Raw genomic sequence first — 22,218 nt, forward strand, 5'->3', positions numbered from 1 at the left:
TGGAGACAATCGGATTGGAAGTGATGTTTGGAGACAATCGGATTGGAACTGATGATTGGAGTCAATCGAATTTGAACTGATGTTTTAGACAGTCAGGTTGGCTCTGATGTTAATGAATTAAAGAACTTGATTGGTTTGAGACCGATGTTGATGAATTGCAGTACTGGAACAGTTTGGGACTGATGGTTGGTGTTTAATGGCTGGGACCAATGGTTATAGTTTATTAACAAGTCTCAGTGGATAACCGAGACTGGAGCACAGATGGAATGGAGACTTGAAACTGGAATCACATGGACTGGAGAAGTGACGTTGTACTGGCAATGGAGGCCAGTCAGGAAAAGGAATTTATAGGGGAGGATCACCAGGGATTGGATGCTGCGATCAGTTGGTTTGGGAGCTGCACTCTGAGTGGTGGAGGAGAGTCAGGTGACTGATTCCAACATGGCTGCGCCAGTACGGAGTTTTGGAGGGAACTCTGGTGTGCGGCCTGAGTTCTAGCATCCTGAGTAAACACACTAAGAGCAAATAGCAGGAACAGTGTGGACAGACCTCAGCCAGCTGGATACGATGTGCAGTGCAGATGGATCTCTGCGTCATCCGGGAGTGATGTGTGGTCACAGCAAGAACGGACCTCAGTGCTAGCTGGAATAACACCGCAGAGATAAAACATAGTAGAATATGGGAAAAATTACTTGTTACTGTTCTAACAAGATTGAGTGATTCTGACCTAATTTGACATAACGAGCGCTGGATGGGAAAAATGTTGCAATATTCGTCTTTGTCCAATATGATCTAACTACTCACTGACATCTACAGTAACATGTACTTTAGGAAAATATAAAGTTTATGCATATATAATGGAAACACCATATTACCTCTCCAAACCATCTCTTGGCTGAACTTTCTGAAAATAATATAATTATTAACCTTTATTCTAAATAACCACTTGGCCTCTTTATCCTTATAATTGAGTAATCTTGCTATCAATGACCAGGAATGAGTTTTGGGCATCGGGAGCCTTGGTTGTAAAGCAATTTCTAAATATTTAGTAAGTGGCCATTTCTTCTGAAATTTTTAATTGTTGCCTCTACCTACTCTGGAAAGTCAACAAACAGGTGGTTCTTGCAGCACAGTATATTTTCAAAATCTTAAATATTGGATATGCATCAGTAGTGTGGTTTCAGAGCATGTCATGATCATGCTTAATGTAAATTAATATTATTTTAAGATTTTCTTTTTTATCAGCCAGTACAGTTATGAAAGGCAATTAGTGCCTTCATCACATCTGCTAGCTGAATCAGCACCATTGTTGTCAGAGATAGCTATTATATTTTCCTATTTTTGGGGTGGACAGTGTTGTCTTGTCAGTTAGATCTAGTGTCCAGATTCACAAGCATCTTGTGCAGAACTGACATTTTCTATTGCTAATTTGTTTGGCTATTACACACAAATATCTAATACACTCACAGTCAAGGTAACATGCATCCGTAAAATGGTTAATTCAAGAAAGCTGACGGAAGAAAACATTGACTTAAAGTATCCAAAATGAGTTGCCATCTTCCTCTTTCCAGTTTATTCAAGCTCAACCACCCACCCACCCACCTGACTAAGCTGGTTTGTATTAGGGATGAACGGGTTTGTATTTTCGAAATCTGAACCCCACTGAGCCCCCCCGAGCCCCCCCGATCCGAGACGGGAACTGAGTCCGGCTAGGATTTTCCCGCCAGACTCGGTTCCCTGAACGAGGCTAAACGTCATCATCCTGGTGTCGGATTTTCGCGAGACCTGGACTTTGAACATTTCATGCCTCCCGCCCCGACATCTTCACTCCAGTCCTGGAGAGGATAGTGAGAGGACGTGTCTCAGTCTCTAGTGTCTGAGGGAAGTGGCAAGGCGTGGCGACCTGCTCTGCTGTATCAGTCTGGTGGTACCTGCTCTGCTGTATTAGTCCAGTCCAGTGGTGCTGTGCTGCTGTATCAGTCTGGGGGTACCTGCTCTGCAGTATCAGTCAAGTCCAGTGGTGCTGTGCTGCTGAATCAGTCTGGGGGTGACCTGCTCTGCTGTATCAGTCCAGTCCAGTGGTGCTGTGCTGCTGTATCAGTCTGGGGGTGACCTGCTCTGCTGTATCAGTCCAGTCCAGTGGTGCTGTGCTGCTGTATCAGTCTGGGGTGAGCTGCTCTGCTGTATCATTCCAGTCCAGTGGTGCTGTGCTGCTGTATCAGTCTGGGGGTGACCTGCTCTGCTGTATCGGTCCAGTCCAGTCTAGTGGTGCTGTCCTGTGCTGTGTATTCACTCCAGTCTCCAAATAAAAAGGGGTGATTTAATTAATCCAAATAATTTTTACAGGGGCTGCCCTGTGTGGTGTAAGGGTACACTGCCCTGTGCTGTGTATTCACTCCAGTCTATTTAATTAGTCTAAATAATTTTTACAGGGCTGCCCTGTGTGGTGTAAGGGTATGCTGCCCTTTGCTGTGTATTCACTTCAGTCTAATTAATCCAAATAATTTTTAAGGGGTTGCCCTGTGTGGTGTAGGGGTACACTGCCCTGTACTGTGTATTCACCCCAGTCTATTTAATTAATCCAAATAATTTTTACCCCTACCCTGTGTGGTGTAGAGGTACACAGCCCTTTGCTGTGTAATCACTCCAGTCTATTTAATTAATCCAAATACTTTTTAGAGGGGCTGCCCTGTGTGGTATAGGGGTATGCTGCCCTGTGCTGTGTATTCACTCCAGTCTATTTAATTAATCCAAATAATTTTTACAGGGGCTGCCCTGTGTGGTATACGGGTAAGCTGCCCTGTGCTGTGCATTCACTCCAGTCTCCAAATAAAATGGGGTGATTTAATTCATCCAAATAATTTTTACAGGGGCTAATCACTCCATAAAATAATGCACTCCATAAAAATAATGGAGGACAAAAATTTGGAGGATAAAATAGGGAAAGATCAAGAACCACTTCCTCCTAGTGCTGAAGCTGCTGCCACTAGTCATGACATAGACGTCGCCTGCCAAGGCCGATGCCCAATGTCTTAGTAGAGGGCATGTAAATTCCAAAAAGCCAAAGTTCAGTAAAATTACCCCAAAAAATTAATTTAAATCATCTGAGGAGAAATGTAAACTTGCCAATATGCCATTTATGACACAGAGTGTCATGGAATGGCTAAGGTCCTGGCCTATGTACATGACTCGTGGTTCAGCTTCACATGATGATGGAAGCACTCCTCCTTCCCACTAGAAAAATGAAAAGTGTTAAGCTGGCAAAAGCACAGCAAAGAACTGTGTGTTCTAAGAAGATATCACAAATCCCCAAGTGAGTCGGCGGTTGCGATGCCTAACCTTCCCAACACTGAATGGGAAGAGGTGGCTCCTTCCACTATTTGCACGCCCTCTGCAAGTGCTGGAAGGAGCACCCACAGTCCAGTTGCTGATATTCAAATTGAAGATGTCACTGTTGAAATACAACAAGATGAGGATATTGGTGTAGCTGGCGCTGAGGAGGAAGTTGACGAGGAGGATTCTGATGGTGATGTGATTTGTTTAAATCAGGCATCGGGGGAGACAGTTGTTGTCCATGGGATGAAAAAGCCCATCATCATGCCTGGGCAGAAGACCAAAAAATCCACCTCTTCGGTCTGGAAATAGTTCTATCCAAAAACCGGACAACTGTCTTGCCATATGTAGCTTATGTAAAGGTGTAAACAGTAGGAGTAGGGACATTTATCACCTAGGAACATCCTCCCTTATATGTCACATGCAGCGCGTTCATAAAAAGTCACTGTCAAGTTCAGAAACTGTGGCTAAGACCATAAGCAGTCCAGGGACACCTAAATCCCTTTATCCTGTTGTATCCAAGCGCCTGCAAACCACACCAGCAACTCCCTCCTTATCAATTTCCTCCTCAATCAGGATCAGAAGTAGTCCTGCAGGCCATGTCACTGGCATGACTGACTCCTCTCCTATCCGGGATTCCTCAGGATCCTGCATTGCTATGCCTACTGCTGCTGTTGCTGCTGGGAGTCGTTCATGATCCCAGAGAGGAAGTTGGAACACCACTACTTCTTCTACTAAGCAATTGACCTTCCAACAGTCCTTTGCAAGGAGGATGAAGTACGACAGCAGTCATCCTGTTGCAAAGCAGATAACTGAGTCCTTGACAGCTACAGTCAGGTGCATAAATATTGGGACATTGACAGAATTTCATATTTTGGCCTCTATTCACCACCACAATGGCTTTAAAATGAAACAAACAAGATGTGCTTTAACTGCAGACTTTCAGATTTAATTTGAGGGTAATTACATCCAAATCAGGTGAACGGTGAAGGAATTACAACGGTTTTTATATGTGCCTCCCACTTTTTAAAGGGCCAAAAGTAATGGGACAAACTAAACAATCCTAAATCTAACTTTCACTTTTTAATACTTTGTTGCAAATCCTTTGCAGGCAATTACAGCCTGAAGTCTGGAACGCATAGACATCACCAGATGCTGGGTTTCATCCCTGGTGATGCTCTGCCAGGCCTCTACTGCAAATGTCTTCAGTTTCTGCTTATTCTTGGGGCATTTTCCCTTCAGTTTTGTCTTCATCAAGTGAAATGCATGCTCAGTCAGATTCAGGTCAGGGGATTGACTTGGTCATTGCATAACATTCCACTTTTTAGCCTTAAAAAACTCTTTGGTTGCTTTTGCAGTATGCTTCAGGTCATTGTCCATCTGCACTGTGAAGCACCGTCCAATGAGTTCTGAAGCATTTGACTGAATATGAGCATATAATATTGCCCAAAACACTTCAGAATTCATTCTGCTGCTTTTGTCAGCAGTCACATCATCAATAAATACAAGGAAACCAGTTCCATTGGCAGCCATACATGCCCACGCCATGACACTACCACCACCATGCTTCACTGATGAGGTGGAATGTTTTGGATCATGAGCAGTTCATTTCCTTCTCCATACTCTTCTCTTCCCATCACTGTGGTACAAGTTGATCTTTGTCTCATCTGTCCATAGGATGTTGTTCCAGAACTGTAATGGCTTTTTTAGATGTTGTTTGGCAAACTCTAATCTGGTCTTTCTGTGTTTGTGGCTGACCAATGGTTTACATCTTGTGGTGAACCCTCTATATTCACTCTTGTGAAGTCTTCTCTTGATTGTTGACTTTGACACATATACACCTACCTTCTGGAGAGTGTTCTTGATTTGGCCAACTGTTGTGAAGGGGTTTTTCTTCACCAGGGAAATAATTCTTCTGTCATCCACCCCAGTTGTTTTCGTGGTCTTCCGGGTCTTTTGGTGTTGCTGAGCTCTCCCGTGTGTTCTTTCACTTTAAGAATGTTCCAAACTGTTGATTTGGCCACACCTAATGTTTTTGCTATCTCTCTGATGGGTTTGTTTTGATTTTTCAGCCTAATGATGGCTTGCTTCACTGATAGTGACAGCTCTTTGGATCTCATATTGAGAGTCGACAGCAACTGATTCCAAATGCAAATGTCACACCTAGAATCTACTCCAGACCTTTTACCTGCTTAATTGATAAAGAAATAATGAGGGAATAGCCCACACCTGTCCATGAAATAGCTTTTGAGTTGATAGTGCCATTACTTTTGGCCCCTTAAAAAGTGGGAGGCACATATAGAAACAGCTGTAATTCCTACACCGTTCACCTGATTTGGATGTAATTACCCTCAAATTAAATCTGAAAGTCTACAATTAAAGCACATCTTGTTTGTTTAATTTCAAAGCCATTGTGGTGGTGAATAGAGGCCAAAATTTGAAAATTATGTCAATGTCCCAATATTTATGGACCTGACTGTATGTTGGTGTTAGAGGTGCATCTGGTATCCGCCATTAGTGTAGTGGGATTTAGACAATTGATGGAGGTAGTGTGTCCCCGGTACCAAATCCCATCTAGATTCCACTTCACTAGGCAGGCGATAACGAGAATGTACAGAGACATCAGAAAAAGTATCCTCAGTGTCCCAGAAAATGCAGTTGTACCCAATGTCCACTTAACCACAGACATGTGGACAAGTGGAACAGGGCAGACTAAGCACTATATGACTGTGACAGCCCACTGGGTAGATGTATCGCCTTACGCAGCAACAACAGCAGCATCACCAGTAGCAGCATCTCAGAAACGCCAGCTTGTTCCAAGGCAGGCTACGCTGTGTATCACCGGTTTCAGTAAAAGGCACACCACCGACAACCTCTTAGAGAAACTGAGGGAAATCATCGCCCAATGGCTTACCCCACTTAGACTCTCCTGAGGATTTGTGATATCTGACAATGCCACCAATATTGTGTGGGCATTACATCTTGGCAATTTCCAGCATGTCCCATGTTTTGCTCATACAATAAATTTGGTGGTGCAGAATTTTGTGAATAATGACAGGGCCGTGCAGGAGACCCTTTCGGTGGCCTGAAACATTTTTGGCCACTTTCGCAATTCAGCGACTGCGTGCTGAAAACTGGAGTGCCAGCAAACACTCTTGAACCTGCACTATCACCTGAAGCAAGAGGTTGTAATGCGGTGGAACTCAACCCTCTATATGCTTCAGAGGACGGAGGAGCAGCAAAAGGCCATTCAAGCCTATACATCCACCTATGACATAGGCAAAGGAGGGGGTATGCACCTGACGTGCAGTGGAGAATGATTTCCGTGTTGTGCAAGGTTCTCCAGCCCTTCGAACTTGCCACACATGGAGTCAGTTCAGACACTGCCAACTTGAGTCAGGTCATTCCCCTCATCAGGCTTTTGCAGAAGCAGCTGGAGAAGTGATAGAGGAGCTAAGATGGAGCGATTCCGCCCGGTATGCGGGACTTGTGGATGAAGCCCTTCATTTACTTTGCCAGGATTCGAGGGTGGTCAATCTGTTGAAATCAGACCACTACATTTTGACCACCATGCTCGATCCTAGGTTTAAAGCCTACATGGTGTCTCTCTTTCCAGCAGACACAAGCCCAGCAGAGGTGCAAAGACCTGTTTGTGTTGGTGAAAACACTGTCAGATGAAGTGGAACGTGATGTGGCAACAGCTCCTTCTTCATTTTCTCCTGCAACTGGGGCTGCCAGGAAACAACTTATATATCCTAACCAACCCACTGCCAGTGATGCAGGGCAGGCAGGACCAAGTTTGGACATCTGGTCTGGACAGAAGGACCGGCCGACAATTTCTGACATGTCTACTGTCACTGCATATGATGCTGTCACCATTGAAAGAATGGTGGAGGATTACATCGGTGACAGCATCCAAGTAGGCATGTCAGACAGTCCGTACCTGTACTGGCAGGAAAAAGAGGCAATTTGGAGGCCCCTGTACAAACTGGCTCTATTTTACCTAAGTTGCCCCCCCTCCAGTGTGTACTGCGAAAGAGTTTTTAGTGCAGCCGGGAACCTTGTCAGCAAAAGGCGTAGGAGGTTGCTTCCACAAAATGTGGAGATGATGTTCATCAAAATTAATTATCAATTCATCTGGGAAAATCAGCCTCCAGAGAGTACAGAGGGACCTGTGGTGGTGGATTCCAGCGAGGAATCGGTGGATGAGGATGAAGATGACATCTTGCCTCTGTAGAGCCAGTTTGTGCAGGGACAGATTAATTGCCAGCTTGTTTTGTGGGGGCCCAAATGGACCAATCATTTCAGCCACAGTCATGTGGCAGACCCTGGCACTGAAATGATTGGTTTGTTAAATTGTGCATGTCCTGTTTATACAACATAAGAGTGGATGGGAGGGCCCAAGGACAATTCCATCTTGCACCTCTTTGATTTCTTTGCATTATGTACTTTTAGGGCCTAGTTTTTTAAACTGCCATCCTGTCTGCCACTGCAGTGCCACTCCTAGATGGGCCACGTGTTTGTGCCGCCCACTTGTGTCGCTCAGCATAATCATCCAGCTACCTCGGTGCAACCTTTTGGCCTAAAAACAATATTGCGAGGTGTTCAGAATAGACTGGAAATGAGTGGAAATTAATGTTATTGAGGTTAATAATAGTGTAGGAACAAAAAAAAACAAGTTCTGTGATTTTAGCTGTTTTTATGTTTTTTTCCCCAAAAAATCCAGATCCAAAACCAAAACCCGGAAGTGTGGTCTTGGCAAAACCAATCCAGATCCAAAACCATCACACAAAACACGAAAAGTGGCCGGTGCACACCCCTAGTTTGTATAATTTAACATCTTAGTTGAATTGTGCAATTTTCATTGTTTTTTCCTTCTGACAGGTAGAGGTGCAGCCTGGCGGGAAGCAGTGCTCCTGGGTGGCCTATTATGGCGCAGGAGTGCCTGGGTAGTGTGATGTTATTGCATTAGATATGCCTAATGTTTGTAGACACTCCCTAACTTGTATGTGAAAGCCTGGATCTTCAGTGATGGTCCCTAGGACCATGGGGAATGCTGGGAAGTGGGTGTAGTCTTGTGTACAGTATGTCTATAGTTTGCAAATGGCTGAATAAAGAACATAGCAGTTGAAACCCAAGCATCAGTGTCCATATGAATGCATATACAAGCATGCAAACAAAACAGGTAGCATTTATCCTTTGAGATCGGCAAGTTGGTTACCACGTTAGGGGGGACCTGGTCTCCATCCCAGGGAGGCACCAAGGCTGTGCCAATTAACGGAAGATGGTACTGCCTCAGGTCGGTCTGCACGGGGCAGGGATTCGCCCCTATTATTTAGGCTATTAGTATCCATCGACCTGTGGCCTCGGAGCACTGCTTTCTTCCTGTCACCAATTCACAGATTACAATTCGATCAATAAATTCTAGCTGTGACCTCTTTTAATTCCATATACGTTGCTAAAAGATATTGTATATCACTGCGCTATGTTTTAAAAGCAGCTCATTACAAATTTAAAACATGAAGAAAGATTATGATAGCTATATATAGCAAATAAATTGGTGGCACCTGTAAATGTTTTTCGATTAGTACATCATATGTTTATAGCTCCTTTTAGGAGAATTTGTTTGAGGTGAGGTCCGGAACAAGGTCGCTATTGATGTAATGCTACTAGCCCTGCCTGTCTCTACCTTGTCCCTCCCATGGACACTCCTTGTGATACAAGTCCGGGCTAAGGTGGTAGTTGGTGTAGCTGTATTGCCTGCTGCATCCCGCTAACGTCATCACCTGCGGCTGCACTCGGCCAGACGCCAGCGGCACACGTGGAACAGGAGCCAAGGCCAGGCTCAGCTCCATCAACTACCACCTTAGCCCGGACTTGTATCGCAAGGAGCGTCCATTGGAGGGACAAAGTAGAGACAGTCAGGGCTAGTAGCATTACGGCAATAGCGACCTTGGTCCGGACCTCATCTCAAACAAATTCTCCTAAAACATATGATATACTAATCTAAAAACATTTCCTTTACAAGTGCAACCAATTTATTTGCTATATATAGCGCTCATAATCTTTCTTCAAATTCCATATTCGTGCCTGAGTGTTTATTTCTGGGTCTAGGTTTAAATTAAGTTAACAAAAGGGAATAATATAACAGATGGGTGACTTACAGACAGTAATCCCATACTTAATCTCAGTCCCTGTATTAGTCTTTAGTAACTTGTCATGCTCATGTTTATGGCATCAAATTGACAAAGCACTGTGAGAAACCAAAGATCCTTGTCTGCTTTGTGTCCTGTGTGACTGCAATTTGACACCTAGATATGAAATGGATTTGACATAATAAAATGACTAAAATGCCAATCATATACATTTAGTGAAATCATCTCTAAGCACATATTATTCCTGAAGGAGTTAAACTATAGTAATTATACCAAACACTTTTGTGCAGTACTGCCCAGCAAACCACAAATAGTTTTGTTCTTTGAAATAGACAATCAAATAAGATCAGATAATCTACCTTCTTGCATCACTTGTACAATATTTATTTTTCTATATTTACATATAGGGCTCTATTTATTAACATTATTTTTACTAAAATAAAGTGAAAAAGGGTGTTTTCACACCCTTTTCACATTATTTTAGTTTCACCTGTAGTTACTATAGGGCAATTGGAGTAGAATTAGTAAAATTCTACTCCAACCCCTAGTATCACTTATTTTTAGTAAAGCAGATCGCATTTCCCATAATTGTAATGGGAAAAGTGATCCAACCATAGTTACTAAAAATAAATTGTAAAAAAATACCGGGGGAAGCCCTGTGATAATAACGCCACCTGGAGGTGGCGTTATCCAGGGTCTCCCCCGGTTACCGGGCTCCCACTCTGCTCTAACGGGGAGAGCAGAGCCGGGAGCCGGTACCAGTAATCAGCCTTGTGGTCTAAATAGACCGCAAGCTGATTGCTGTAAAAAAAAGAAAAAAAAAATGAAACATTTTTTTTTACTTACCTGACTCCAGGGACAGGTGATCGGGCTTCCGGTGATGGCTCCTCTACGGTCAGCTGGTCTCCCACAGTGCACTGCTGCCCGGTCATCAGGTGATTGGGCCCCAGTGCAGAATGGGAGATCACCTGATCGGGAAGCCCGGAGAAGATCACCGGAGGCCTGGAGGATGCAGGTAAGTGTAATGAAGGGAGATGGGGTCGCGGGGGGGGAGGGGGGGTTGCGGGGGACCGCGATCGCGGGGCTTAGCACCAGGGGGCGGGGCTTAGTGCCGGTGGGGGGGCAGCAGCGACGGTGGGTCGGCGCATGCGCGGGCTCTTAGTCGCGGTATTTTTTCCGAAAATACCGCGACTAGAGTGCGGATGGGATCTGCAGGGACAGAGCTTTATCGCAAGCTCTGTCCCTGCAAAGGATTTATAGTAAATCCCTGTGATATTGCCTGAATTCGCAATGCAAATTCACTCGGTAATATCACACCACAATCCGGATTCAATATGCGGATTTTAGTAAATAGAGCCATTAGTAAGATAAGATCAAACCAAACCAGCTGTGTGTAATAAACCCTGCATTTATTTCCAGTTTTACATTATGTATAATTTTAATCATCCAAAAAGATTTATTGAAGAATAGATTGATTCTGTTGAGATCTGTTTTGCTTTGTGCTGTAATAAATATTTTGCCTTTTGATAGGTAGAGTTGGACAGCTTGGTATAAAGTAAACTAGCTTCAGCATAGAACATGATCTGGCAGCAATATGATATATTAAGATTAATCTTGGGCTGCCAAGATATTGTTATGAAGTTAGACATTTGTATGACAGACTAATGTAGCAATCTGTCACACAAAATTTCTAACTTTCAAAATCAAAATAGTGGCATGAAGATGTGCATACACACAATAGTGCCAAGAGGGAGCTGAGGGCCTGAGCCAGCCATGGAGATGGAGCAATGCCCTTTCTCCCAAATACATTCATCTGTTAATTACCACACTAGTGGTAAAGAAGATGAGGTGATGGAGAATGAGTCTGCATTGATGTCTGCATTTGCAGAGGTAAAGAGTTTAGCAGAGTCAGAGCCGTAACTACACTTTTCGGTGCCTTGTGCCAGGGAGAGCATTGCCCCCCTCCCTTTCATTTTTTAAACAGGGACATGAAAAAGGACCATGGCCTCATGGGGAAGGGCCAGGGAAGAGATAGGAGAGGCCAGGACATGCTGGGGATAAAAGAAGAGGAAGCTACAAGTGAGAATGATAATAAACAGGAAAACTGACAGGCCCGAACAGCGCCCCCTGCCCTGTGGTGCCCTGTGCCATGGCACAGGTCGCACCACCCTAGTTATGGCCCTGAGCAGAGTTATACCCCTTTCACACAAAGAAGCAAATTGCCAGGTCAAGCATTGGACACTGTAATTTGCAGATCAACACAGGTCCTTTTTCTGCGTTACAGGGTCAAAAACCAGGGTTGAAGTCCCGTGAATCGCGACCCAGGTTAACCCTTTCATACAGAAGAAATACCACAAATTATTGGGTCTAAAAGCTTGAAGGGGGGTACAGACTGGGATCGGCAAAAAAAACTTTGAATTAAATACTTTTTGCACAGTATGTATTAGATGCATGATTGCTGCTTGTTTTGTAGAGTAGTATAGAAACTTGTTTGTGAAGAAAGGTTATTAAATTGAGATAAATGGTTGAGAGACTACATTTGATTTGCTCGCTGTTAGGAGTGGCACAGTAAGATGTAACAAGCCAGTAGTAATGCTCTGCAATATGTAATAATGTCCATCCTTGTTTAATATACTAACAGTATTACACAAGCAAGATGTTACAAGTAGTAATATGCAGTGCTAAAAAGTAGTATGACATAATGTAAGTGCACATCAAGATGTAATATGCCATTTAAAAGTAAAAAAGTAAAATGTAATGTATCCCTGGTAAGGCCTATAGGAATGTAATAAACCCATTATGATGAAATACACTGGCTACAATGACCATTAGTAGGTAAAATTTTAGAAGCAATGTCCAGTACAGTATAATATCTCAGTAAATGTGCTAAGTATATTGTAATCTACCAGTAATAAAATCTATATAATATGCCAGCATAAAATGTGAGTATTTTAATATTTAACAATTAATGACTAGTAGAAGTTAGTATGTCAGTGATTTTTCTCTGTAAACTTCTGTCTTGCAGTTCTTAACCCCCAATTATTGCCAATGCTGTCTCCCCACCCTCAATCTTTCAAGATTTCATGCACTTCATGCCATGCATTAAATTATATTGTGATGCCCACAGCAAGCTTCATCCATAGTGGCCAACTAAAGCCACAGCACACAATGGCGTTCGCTCTGAATCAGGGCCCACCTCCATTAAAATGGAGCGTCCTCCTGGACGCTCGTATAGCTGTGGGTCACCACCCACAGCATATATGAGCGTCCAACAAGATGGTCGCGATGGTCTTGACCATCGCGACCATCGGACTTGCGAGAGAAACCCTGTGGTCGGGTTTCTCAACCGCAAGGCCAGGAGTGATTTTGGCTCTATCAGAGCCAAAATCACTCCCACTGACATCATTAGTGATGTCAGTGGGGCCGGCTTCAGACGGTAGGCGTTCCCATAGGAACACCTCCGTCTGGCAGGCACGCCCCCGGAATGCCCACCAAAGGGGGCGTGCTGTCAATCAACATCGACAGCACGCCCCCTTTGGTGCGAGACCTGGAGCGATGGAAAGTCCTTCACTCGCCGGGTCTCGCGCAAGCGCACGACGGAGCTCCCTCCGTCATGCGCATGCGCAGTGGGGAACATCGACCCACTTGCGAGCGGACTGCCGCTCGTGAGTGGGTCTGAACAATATCTTATTTGATACTTAAAACTACTACCAAGTAGTCAAGATCAGAAATCATAGCTTTGTTGTTTCACCATCACAGCTATAGTGACCAGCTCTGACAATAACTTTCCTGTGTCCAGGCAATAGCTACTGCAACTGCTCTGGGACTGCTTTCTATCAAGCTGTTGTGACCTGCTTGTCACGTCTGACAGTTGGTTTGGGTTGGAACAGACGTGAGAGGCTGAAGAGAAGAGTTGAGAGGCGTGATTGAACTTAGGGCCTGATTCAGAGCTGGACGCTATTTGCGCTCGCTCGTCCAGAAAAAGGGGCTGGCTATTTAAATTAACCGTTCGCTCTTTGCGGTCTGTTCACGCCTCTATGTCTGAACGAGCGAACAAAACATGCGAACGTAATTTTGAAAAAAACGCCCCCTGGCCGCTCGCATCATACGTCATGTCCGCTATTTATTAGATATCAGACGGCGTATAAACTGCTTGCTATTCTTGTGGTTGGTGTTTCCTACCACAATCATGCGAGCAGTTCTAACTATAAAACAACCAAGTGACGTGGTCGATGACGCTGCTTTAGTAATTATGCACACCCTTTAAACGCCCATTTTGACCTTTAGGCACGCCTGCGTTCGGATCTCCACTCCCCGTTTTCAACACCTTCCCCTGTTACCACCCACAAACGCCTCATTCTGTCACTCAAAATAGCAGGCATTCGCTATTTAGCGAGCACACGATTTTCATCCGCACTGACTGGTTCGCGCATGCATATTAAAATCTGTACGCATGCGCAGTTGTGCGAACATCGCTCGGAACGAACGAGCGGCCGCTTACGAGCGGCTCTTAATCAGGCCCTGAATCAGTCCCTTAGGTAGTTTGAGCCAGTACTTCCTTATGTATAGATATGAGGGAGGTAGAGATACGGTAGTGGACGATGGGTCCGAAAGCAAGAACAGGAATAGAATGTCTTTATTGAACATGAGGTTGGAATGGGACTGGACATACTGAAGAAATGGGCAGAATCGTATTACGACCGATGATGCTGGATTGAAAGCTGGATCATTTTGAGACCGATGTTAATGAATTGAAGAACTTGATGGATTTGAATCCAAAGTTAATGAATCTGTTTAGGACCGATGTTGATGAATTGAAGAACTTAATTGATATGAGTCCGATGTTGATGAATTGATGAACTTGATCGTTTGGGATCTATGTTGATGAATTGAAGAACTTAATTGATATGAGTCCAATGTTGATGAATTGATGAACTTGATCAATTGGGACCGATGTTGAAGAATTTAAGAACTTAATTGATATGAGTCTAATGTTGGAGGCATCGGATGAGATCGATGGTTGGAGGTATCGGCTGGAAACAATGGTCAGCTGTAAGAACAAGTCTCAGTGGTAAAACCAGACTGGTGTGCAATATGGTATAGAAGACTTGTTTACCAGATTTAGGAACTGGATATAAGGGACTGGGACCGTTCAGATACAGAGAAACTGGGAGCTCAGCACAGAGCTGTAACTTCAGTAAGAAGCAACGATGTACTGGCAACAGAGGCCAGTCAGGAAATTTAATTTAATGGAGAGAATCCCCAGGGATTGGATGCTGTGATCAGCTGGTCTGGGAACAGCGCTCTGAGTGGAGGAAGAACGTCAGGTGACAGAGTCCAACATGGCTGCACCTTTACTGTGGTTTAGGAGGGAACTCTGGCGTGCAGTCTGTGTGCCATCATGTTGGGAAGACACACTGGGGTCTTTCTACTAACTGTGGTAGGAGATAAAGTGAACATGGATAAGGTACCAGCCAATCAGCTCCTAACTGCCATTTTTCAAACACAGACTGTTACATGAAGTTAGGAGCTGATTGGCTGGTACCTTATCACCGTTCACTTTATCTCATAGCACAGCTTAGTAAATAGACCCCACTGTGAGCAAGGGGCTGCTGCAAGCCATCTCCATGCTCAGTGACATGACACTGAGCGGTCAGGGCAGGAGCAGCACAGACAGACTACAGCACCAGCCTGGAGCAATGTGTGTGCGTGAGCGTACTTCTGTGCTATCCTGGAGTGATACACAGTGTGAGTGGACCTCAGCACTGACAGACACTGGAGAGGTAAGAGAGTAATTTTTAAGGGCCAGTGACACTGCTTGGATGATGCTCCCTTGCCTACCTACCCTCTTGGCACTTTTTGTACATTGAAAGTTGTTAATATGGTAACATTAAAACTTATATATGTAGGCTTTGTCTAACGTAAAATTCCAGGGGTTGTCATTTGATTGCTCAAGTAGACATTCACCATGAGGCCTCCTCTTAACTATTACCCTGCATGTGAATCCTGTGGAAAATGGCATATTGAATTATTTAGTGGCTACTCTTGAACACATTATGGCACCACTAAACAGGCAAATTGTAGAAATTCTAGTAGCCAGATCAATATTGCAGCTCCAACACTGGTCAGGAGGTGCTTTTGGGTTCATCTCAGAAGTGGAACCTCTGTCTGAGGAGATAATGCAAATCCTAGATGTGTCATTCTCGGTTAGCTCTATGAGCAAGCCACCAGAGCTGCACAGAGGTGTAGAAGATCAGAAATTAGGAGCAGTAGCATCTGCATGTTAGGTATTCCAGAGAGAACTAATGGCCAAGAGCCTGAGACCTTAATAGAGAATTGATTGGTGTCATATCTTTAGAGGGAAGCATTTTCCTTATTAGTCATGGTAACAGGGCCCAGAGGGTCTGAGATCTGCTCCTTCACATTTATAGTGAGGATGCTGAGCTTCATTGGCACATACACTATCCTGTGACTGGCAAGGAGTATGTTTTGGGAATTTTAATTTTATCCTATTAATCTGGATTTTTTGCTGGTATTGTAGAACTGGCAGTTGTGGTCAAAGGCAGCTTAAAGGAGCTGCAGGAAGATATAAATTTATTAAGATCAAGATGATAAAGATGATCACTTTCTTTTATTCCAGTCCATGAAAGATGCCTTAAGGTGGATACAAAGCAATTTTTTTCCTGGTCCAACCAGAACTCAGGCATGCGATTATTTTGTGCAGTGTGGAGTAACCTGCCAGTGTTTGGCTGAATTTGACTTATGTGGGTGAAGAATACAGTAGTTGAACATAAAAAAATAGTTGAACCTAAAATAATAGTTGAACATAAAAAATGCACATAAACTTCTGCACACTTTTAAGCCCTCATCTGTTTTTTGAGTTACTTTCATCTTAAGTTACATGCAATCATTACTGTAGCGTATAGATGTACCCCAAAGGGGATGTAGTTATTGTACCTCCACACAGGAAACCGGCTGTTGAAATCCCAGCACCGGAATCCGACCTGCGGACAGAACACCGGCGCTGGACTCCCAACGCCAGTTGAGATGCTCGATGATGGAATCCTGACAGCCGGCACCGCGATTGTAAGTATAGTGGGCCGGTTTAGCTGTTAGCCGCAGGGGGAGGGTTAAGTTTAGGCACCACGAGGGGGTTAGGGTTAGGCTGCGGGAGGGGGCTAGGGTTAGGCTGCGGACAGAGGGGGTTGGTTTAGGCACCACAGGGGGGAAGTTAGGGTTAGGCACCAAGGGGGGAGGGTTAGGTTTAGGCACTACTGGGGAGGGTTAGGGTGCAAGGGAGGAGGGTTAGGATGCAGGAACAGAGAGTTAGGGTTAGGGGGTGAAAGGGGGGAGGGTTACCATACTTATGAAGCCACTGTCGGGATACTGAGTATCAGGATGCCGCTGTTGGTATTTTAACAGCCAGCATCCCGACTGCCGGTCTCCCATACCTAACATGTGTTAACCTTCTTTCTGCATACTTCTATTGCACTGCATTTGCACGTGAATAGCCTTAACTGACTTCTCCAAGCACAAGTGGTCGCAACTGCCAGATATGTGCAGCTCAGAAATCTTTAACTATATTATATACAGTAATAATACATTTTACATGAATCATGAAGTTATTCTGCATACATGCCTTTATATGCAACTCTGAATCACCCCTGGCCTCCTGCTTTTATTAACCATGAGTTACCTAAACTACTTTCCCATGGGCTTCTTTTCTTGCTAAGGCTCTTGCGGGCAAAGACTTATAATTGCTCCTAGCAGTGCATTGATCACCACAGTCTGATGCTATCTTGGGCCCACCACTTCTGCTTTCAACGGCTCTACTGCTCCTCCTGTCAAACTCCCTAAAGCTACTGAAAGGTGGAAAGGCTTCTTCTGCAGGTGTTTAAGTGTATAAAAAGAGTATGTGGAAATTCTGTTTACTCCAGCTCAGAGGCTTTACAGTAACTTATATACCTTTTCTTCCAGTCTGCAATGTATTGCTAGGAACACTTTATTCTAAGTACCTCTACTGCCTCTATCTGCCAGCTCTAATATGTACCAAAATGCCCTTTACCACCTGCTCCAGCATGTATGTACAATTAAGTTCCATGGGCCTGATTCTGAGTTGGATGCTATGCTGACATTCAATGTTTTTTGACTGTGCATGCATCTAAGGGGTCGGCATCCCGTACCCATCCCCATCTAAGAGCCTGATTCAGTGTGCACTGCTGAATGCAGATTTCTGTTTATTGGGAATCTGCGCATGCACAGGACCCATTCTTCAAGTGTGCAGAATGGATCCTGTCAAGACGCACGCAAGCCCTTCAATGCTTCTGCCTGATTAACAGCGGCCGGCGTTCCCGGAAATGGGACTTATCCGCCCTGTTTTTCGGGAGTAGTCAGACCAGGGACTGTGCAGATGTACACAGTCTGCTGAGCTCGCAAGCCGGCCAGCCTAAGTAAGCTGAGGTCAGGAAGAAAAAACTACTGTTGTCTATAGTACAAGGCAATCTTATAGAACCTCGCTTAAGAAAAACTATTGCCGTAAATTCAAAATGACTTTCATGCAAAGCCGAGATGGGGCGCTAGTGAAACATAAACTTTGTTGCCATTTGATCAATCATCTTAAATATGTTCATTTTTATTGCATAATGTGTAATTTGGCCAAACTGAAACCTCTAATTATAGTACATGGTCAAGAGAAACAAAAATGTTAAAAAAATCAAATAGATTTTCATCTTTGTGTATAACTTAAAAGATGTGTATGGCAGAAATGTAACTCACTGCTTTTTTATGTGCAGGTTATTACGGAATACTCTTTGATGATAACAGAGAAGCTGCTTTTGCCAACTACCAGCTATGGAAATCATTGGGATACGTCTTATCGTTTGGATATAGCTCTTTTTTAGGTGTTTATGTAAAGCTATGCATACTGCTAGCTACTTTATTACTTGGAATATTGCTTTATATGATTGTCGAATACATTGAACTGAAGAAAACACAAATACAAATTAACCGTTTTAAATAAATACAAAACATGAGTACAAAACAGACAAGATAATAAGAGTCTACTTTTTAAGTATCAGGCCTTATTTAGAGGCAGATTTATCAAGTATATTTGTGGGATATACCTGCAAATATTAAGGATCCCCTGAATGCATGTATGGGGGATGGCAGCAGATATCGGAGATGTATCTATGAAAATGGATAAAAAACTATTTCCCTGAATCCATCCAAACAGCTTGACTATGGAAATTCTTCTATATGTAGGTCAAGGTATTGGAATAGAATCTATATTTAATAATAAATAATGACTTAAAAACTCAGGCACCCACTAATACCCTTTATGAGCCCAAGCCTTATGCAATCACAGCTGGGTTCCACTATAACACCCATAAGCATTGTCCCACTGCCTTAATAGAAACCAACTCAGTCTGGTAAGTGCATGTCTTGTACCTCTATAGAAAGAGTGCCTGCAAAACAAAAAAACCCTGCTTCCTGGAGACTACTATTCCTGTGCACTTTCCGCCCCCCCGGCGCTTTGGTGGAAGTGCCAAAAGCTGTTCTGCTCCAAACCATTTCTGTATATACAGTATTTCTCTTTTATGATCACATTTCTCGTGATTCTATTCTGATCTATTTATATTTGTAATCAAGATACATGAGAGTGCTACTGCTGAGCTTTAGTATGTAATGCTAAGCAACAGACAAGAGACACAATGGAGGTTCCATCACACAGTCGCACAAGAGACCTGTTGATTACTGTTAAAACTTAGGGGATGATTTAGCAAATCTTGGTAGTCATTAAAAAAGCTCATACTACTGTATGATATTTCCCCTGTAAATGTGAAATATCACAAACAAAAATAGTGCCATGAAATAGAGAATTGGCTGAAAATGGTCACTGTGCTGTAACCACTGTATTACCCATAATGTCCTACACTTGCTAATATAAATAATACACTCACTGTTTTCCTTTATGTGGTTAAATCAGTGGTCGAAGTGGGAAGTTTGAAGTGGGGGTATGGAGACACGCTGCGTGCAGGGAAAAACAGGCGTGGCTATGTGTCACAAGGGATGTTGCTACATGTCATGAGGGAGCAGCGAGGGCAGAGGCCTGCGTGACTGGTGGTCGCGATGGTGATCTGCGCAGCGTCTACAGAGGCTGCACTGGGATGCTAACTGCATGCAGGTGGAGTCTATTTTCTACAGACGCCATCCATTTGCATTGTAGCTTAATGATCCACATCTACAGTAAATCAGGCTCTTCTCATCAGCTTTGCAAAAGTGGTTCAATGGGAGGGTAAGGTGCTCCAACCAGCACACTCTTCTCTTTATTCATGGGCAGTGGCCCTGGGAGTGAGGTACATGTCTTCTGGGTAATCAGACTCCTCATTAATCTGGTTTTAGCCATCTGTAGGACGGGAACCTTGTGTGTCATATCAGGGCTGGTTCTAGACAAAGTAGAGCCCATGGCAAAAATTCCTTTTGGCGCCCCACTTAAAACAACAACAAAAAATCTATACTGTTTTTCTGTGTACTGAATAAAAATTCACCTTACCTATATGGAGGTTTCTCGGTAACGGGGAACCTCTGAAGAAATTGATCCTTCATGGGCAGACAGTGTCCTCAATCAGTAGTCACTATTCACGTTGAAGATCACGTGGTCCAGAAGATGCCTGTTGGAATGTAACCAATGTCATCATCCTACAACAGAAGTTCAACCAGACTTGTGCCTCCTGTGTCCCCTCCAGGTTCCTGTCATTCCAGCCTCCAGCCCTCTGTCTTTCCTCCAGCCCCCTGTCATTCTAGCCCCCTCTGTCTTTTCCAGCCCATCATTCCAGCCTTCTGCCCTGTGTCCCCTCCAGCCCCATCATTCCATCTTCCAGCCCCCCAACCTCTTGTCTCCCGTACAGCCACTTGGCATTCCAGCCTCCGGCCCTGTGTCCCCTCCATCCCACTGTCATTCCAGCCTCCAGCCCACTGTGTCCCCTACAGCCCACGGTCATTCCAGCCTCCATTCCACTGTGTCCCCTCCAGCCCCCTGGCATTCAAGGATCCAGTCCCTCATAATTCAAGCCTCCTGTGTCCGCTACAGCCCCCCCCCAGCCTCCAGCCCCCTGTAATTCTAGCCTCCAGCCCACTGTGTCCCTTCCAGCCTACAAGGTCAATACAGCCTACAGGCCTCTGTGTTCCCTCCAGCTCCCTGTCATTCCAGACTCCAGACCCTCATAATTCCAGCCTCCTGTGTCCCCTCCAGCCCTGTGTCCCCTCCAGCCAACTGTCACTCCAGCCTCCAGCCCACTGTGTCCCCTCCAGCCCATGGTCATTCCAGGCTCCTGTGTCCCTTCCAGCCCACTGTCATTCAAGTCTTGTGTCCCTTCCAGCCCCCTGTCATTCCAGCCTCCAGCCCTGTGTCCCCTCCATCCCACTGTCATTCCTGCCTCCAGCCCACTGTGTCCCCTCCAGCCACCTGTCATTCCAGGATCCAGTCCCTCATAATTCCAGCCTCCTGTGTCCGCTCCAGCCCCCCCAGCCTCCAGCCCCCTGTCATTCTAGCCTCCAGCCCACTGTGTCCCTTCCAGCCCACGGTCATTCCAGCCTACAGCCCTCTGTCATTCCAGACTCCAGACCCTCATAATTCCAGCCTCCTGTGTCCCCTTCAGCCCTGTGTCCCCTCCAGCCAACTGTCATTCCAGCCTCCAGCCCACTGTGTCCCTTCCAGCCCACGGTCATTCCAGCCTACAGCCCTCAGTGTTCCCTCCAGCTCCCTGTCATTCCAGACTCCAGACCCTCATAATTCCAGCCTCCTGTGTCCCCTCCAGCCCTGTGTCCCCTCCAGCCAACTGTCATTCCAGCCTCCAGCCCACTGTGTCCCTTCCAGCCCACGGTCATTCCAGCCTCCTGTGTCCCCTCCAGCCCACTGTCATTCCAGTCTTGTGTCCCTTCCAGCCCCCTGCCATTCCAGCCTCCAGCCCTGTGTCCTCTCCATCCCACTGTCATTTCAGCCTCCAGCCCACTGTGTCCCCTCCAGCCCATGGTCATCCCATCCTCTAGCCCACTATGTCCCCTCCAGTCCCCTGTCATTCCAGGATCCAGTCCCTCATAATTCCAGCCTCCTGTGTCCGCTCCAGTCCCCACAGCCTCCAGCCCTCTGTCATTCTAGCCTCCAGCCCACTGTGTCCCTTCCAGCCCACGGTCATTCCAGCCTACAGCCCTCTTTGTTCCCTCCAGCCCTCTGTCATTCCAGACTTCAGACCCTCATAATTCCGGCCTCCTGTGTCCCCTCCAGCCCACTGTCATCCCAGTCTTGTGTCCTTTCCAGCCCCCTGTCATTCCATCCTCCAGCCCTGTGTCCCCTCCATCCCACTGTCATTCCAGTCTAAAGCCCACTGTGGGCCTGATTCAGAGCCTGACGCAATTAGCGTTCGCTCGTCCAGAAAATAGGGGTGGCTATTCAAATCAACCGTTCGCTCTTTGCGGTCTGTTCACGCCTCTAGGTCTGAACGAGCGAACAAAACTTGCGGTCGTTTTTTGAAACAATACGCCCCCTGGCCACTGGCTTCCTACGTCATGTCCGCTATTTATTAGATTAATCGAGTACATCGACCAGGGTATGAACTGCTCGCTATTCTTGGGGTTGGTTTTTGCTACCACAATTTTGCGAGCAGTTCTGGCTATAAAATAACCCAGTGACGTGGTCAATGACGCTGCTGTTTTAATTATGCACACCCATAAA

The 22,218-nt window shown here is 45.0% G+C and overlaps 1 pseudogene; it reads left to right on the plus strand.

The window, feature by feature from the left end:
* The window catches only part of LOC148503963 (N-acetylglucosamine transporter UNC93A-like), a 63,151-nt pseudogene extending 44,611 nt beyond the window's left edge, over positions 1 to 18,540 (plus strand).
* The last annotated feature ends 3,678 nt before the right edge of the window (positions 18,541 to 22,218 follow it).

Source organism: Taudactylus pleione, unplaced genomic scaffold (assembly GCF_031769625.1).
Source record: "Taudactylus pleione unplaced genomic scaffold, aTauple2 ptg000473l, whole genome shotgun sequence".
NCBI classification, from domain to species: Eukaryota; Metazoa; Chordata; class Amphibia; order Anura; family Myobatrachidae; genus Taudactylus; species Taudactylus pleione.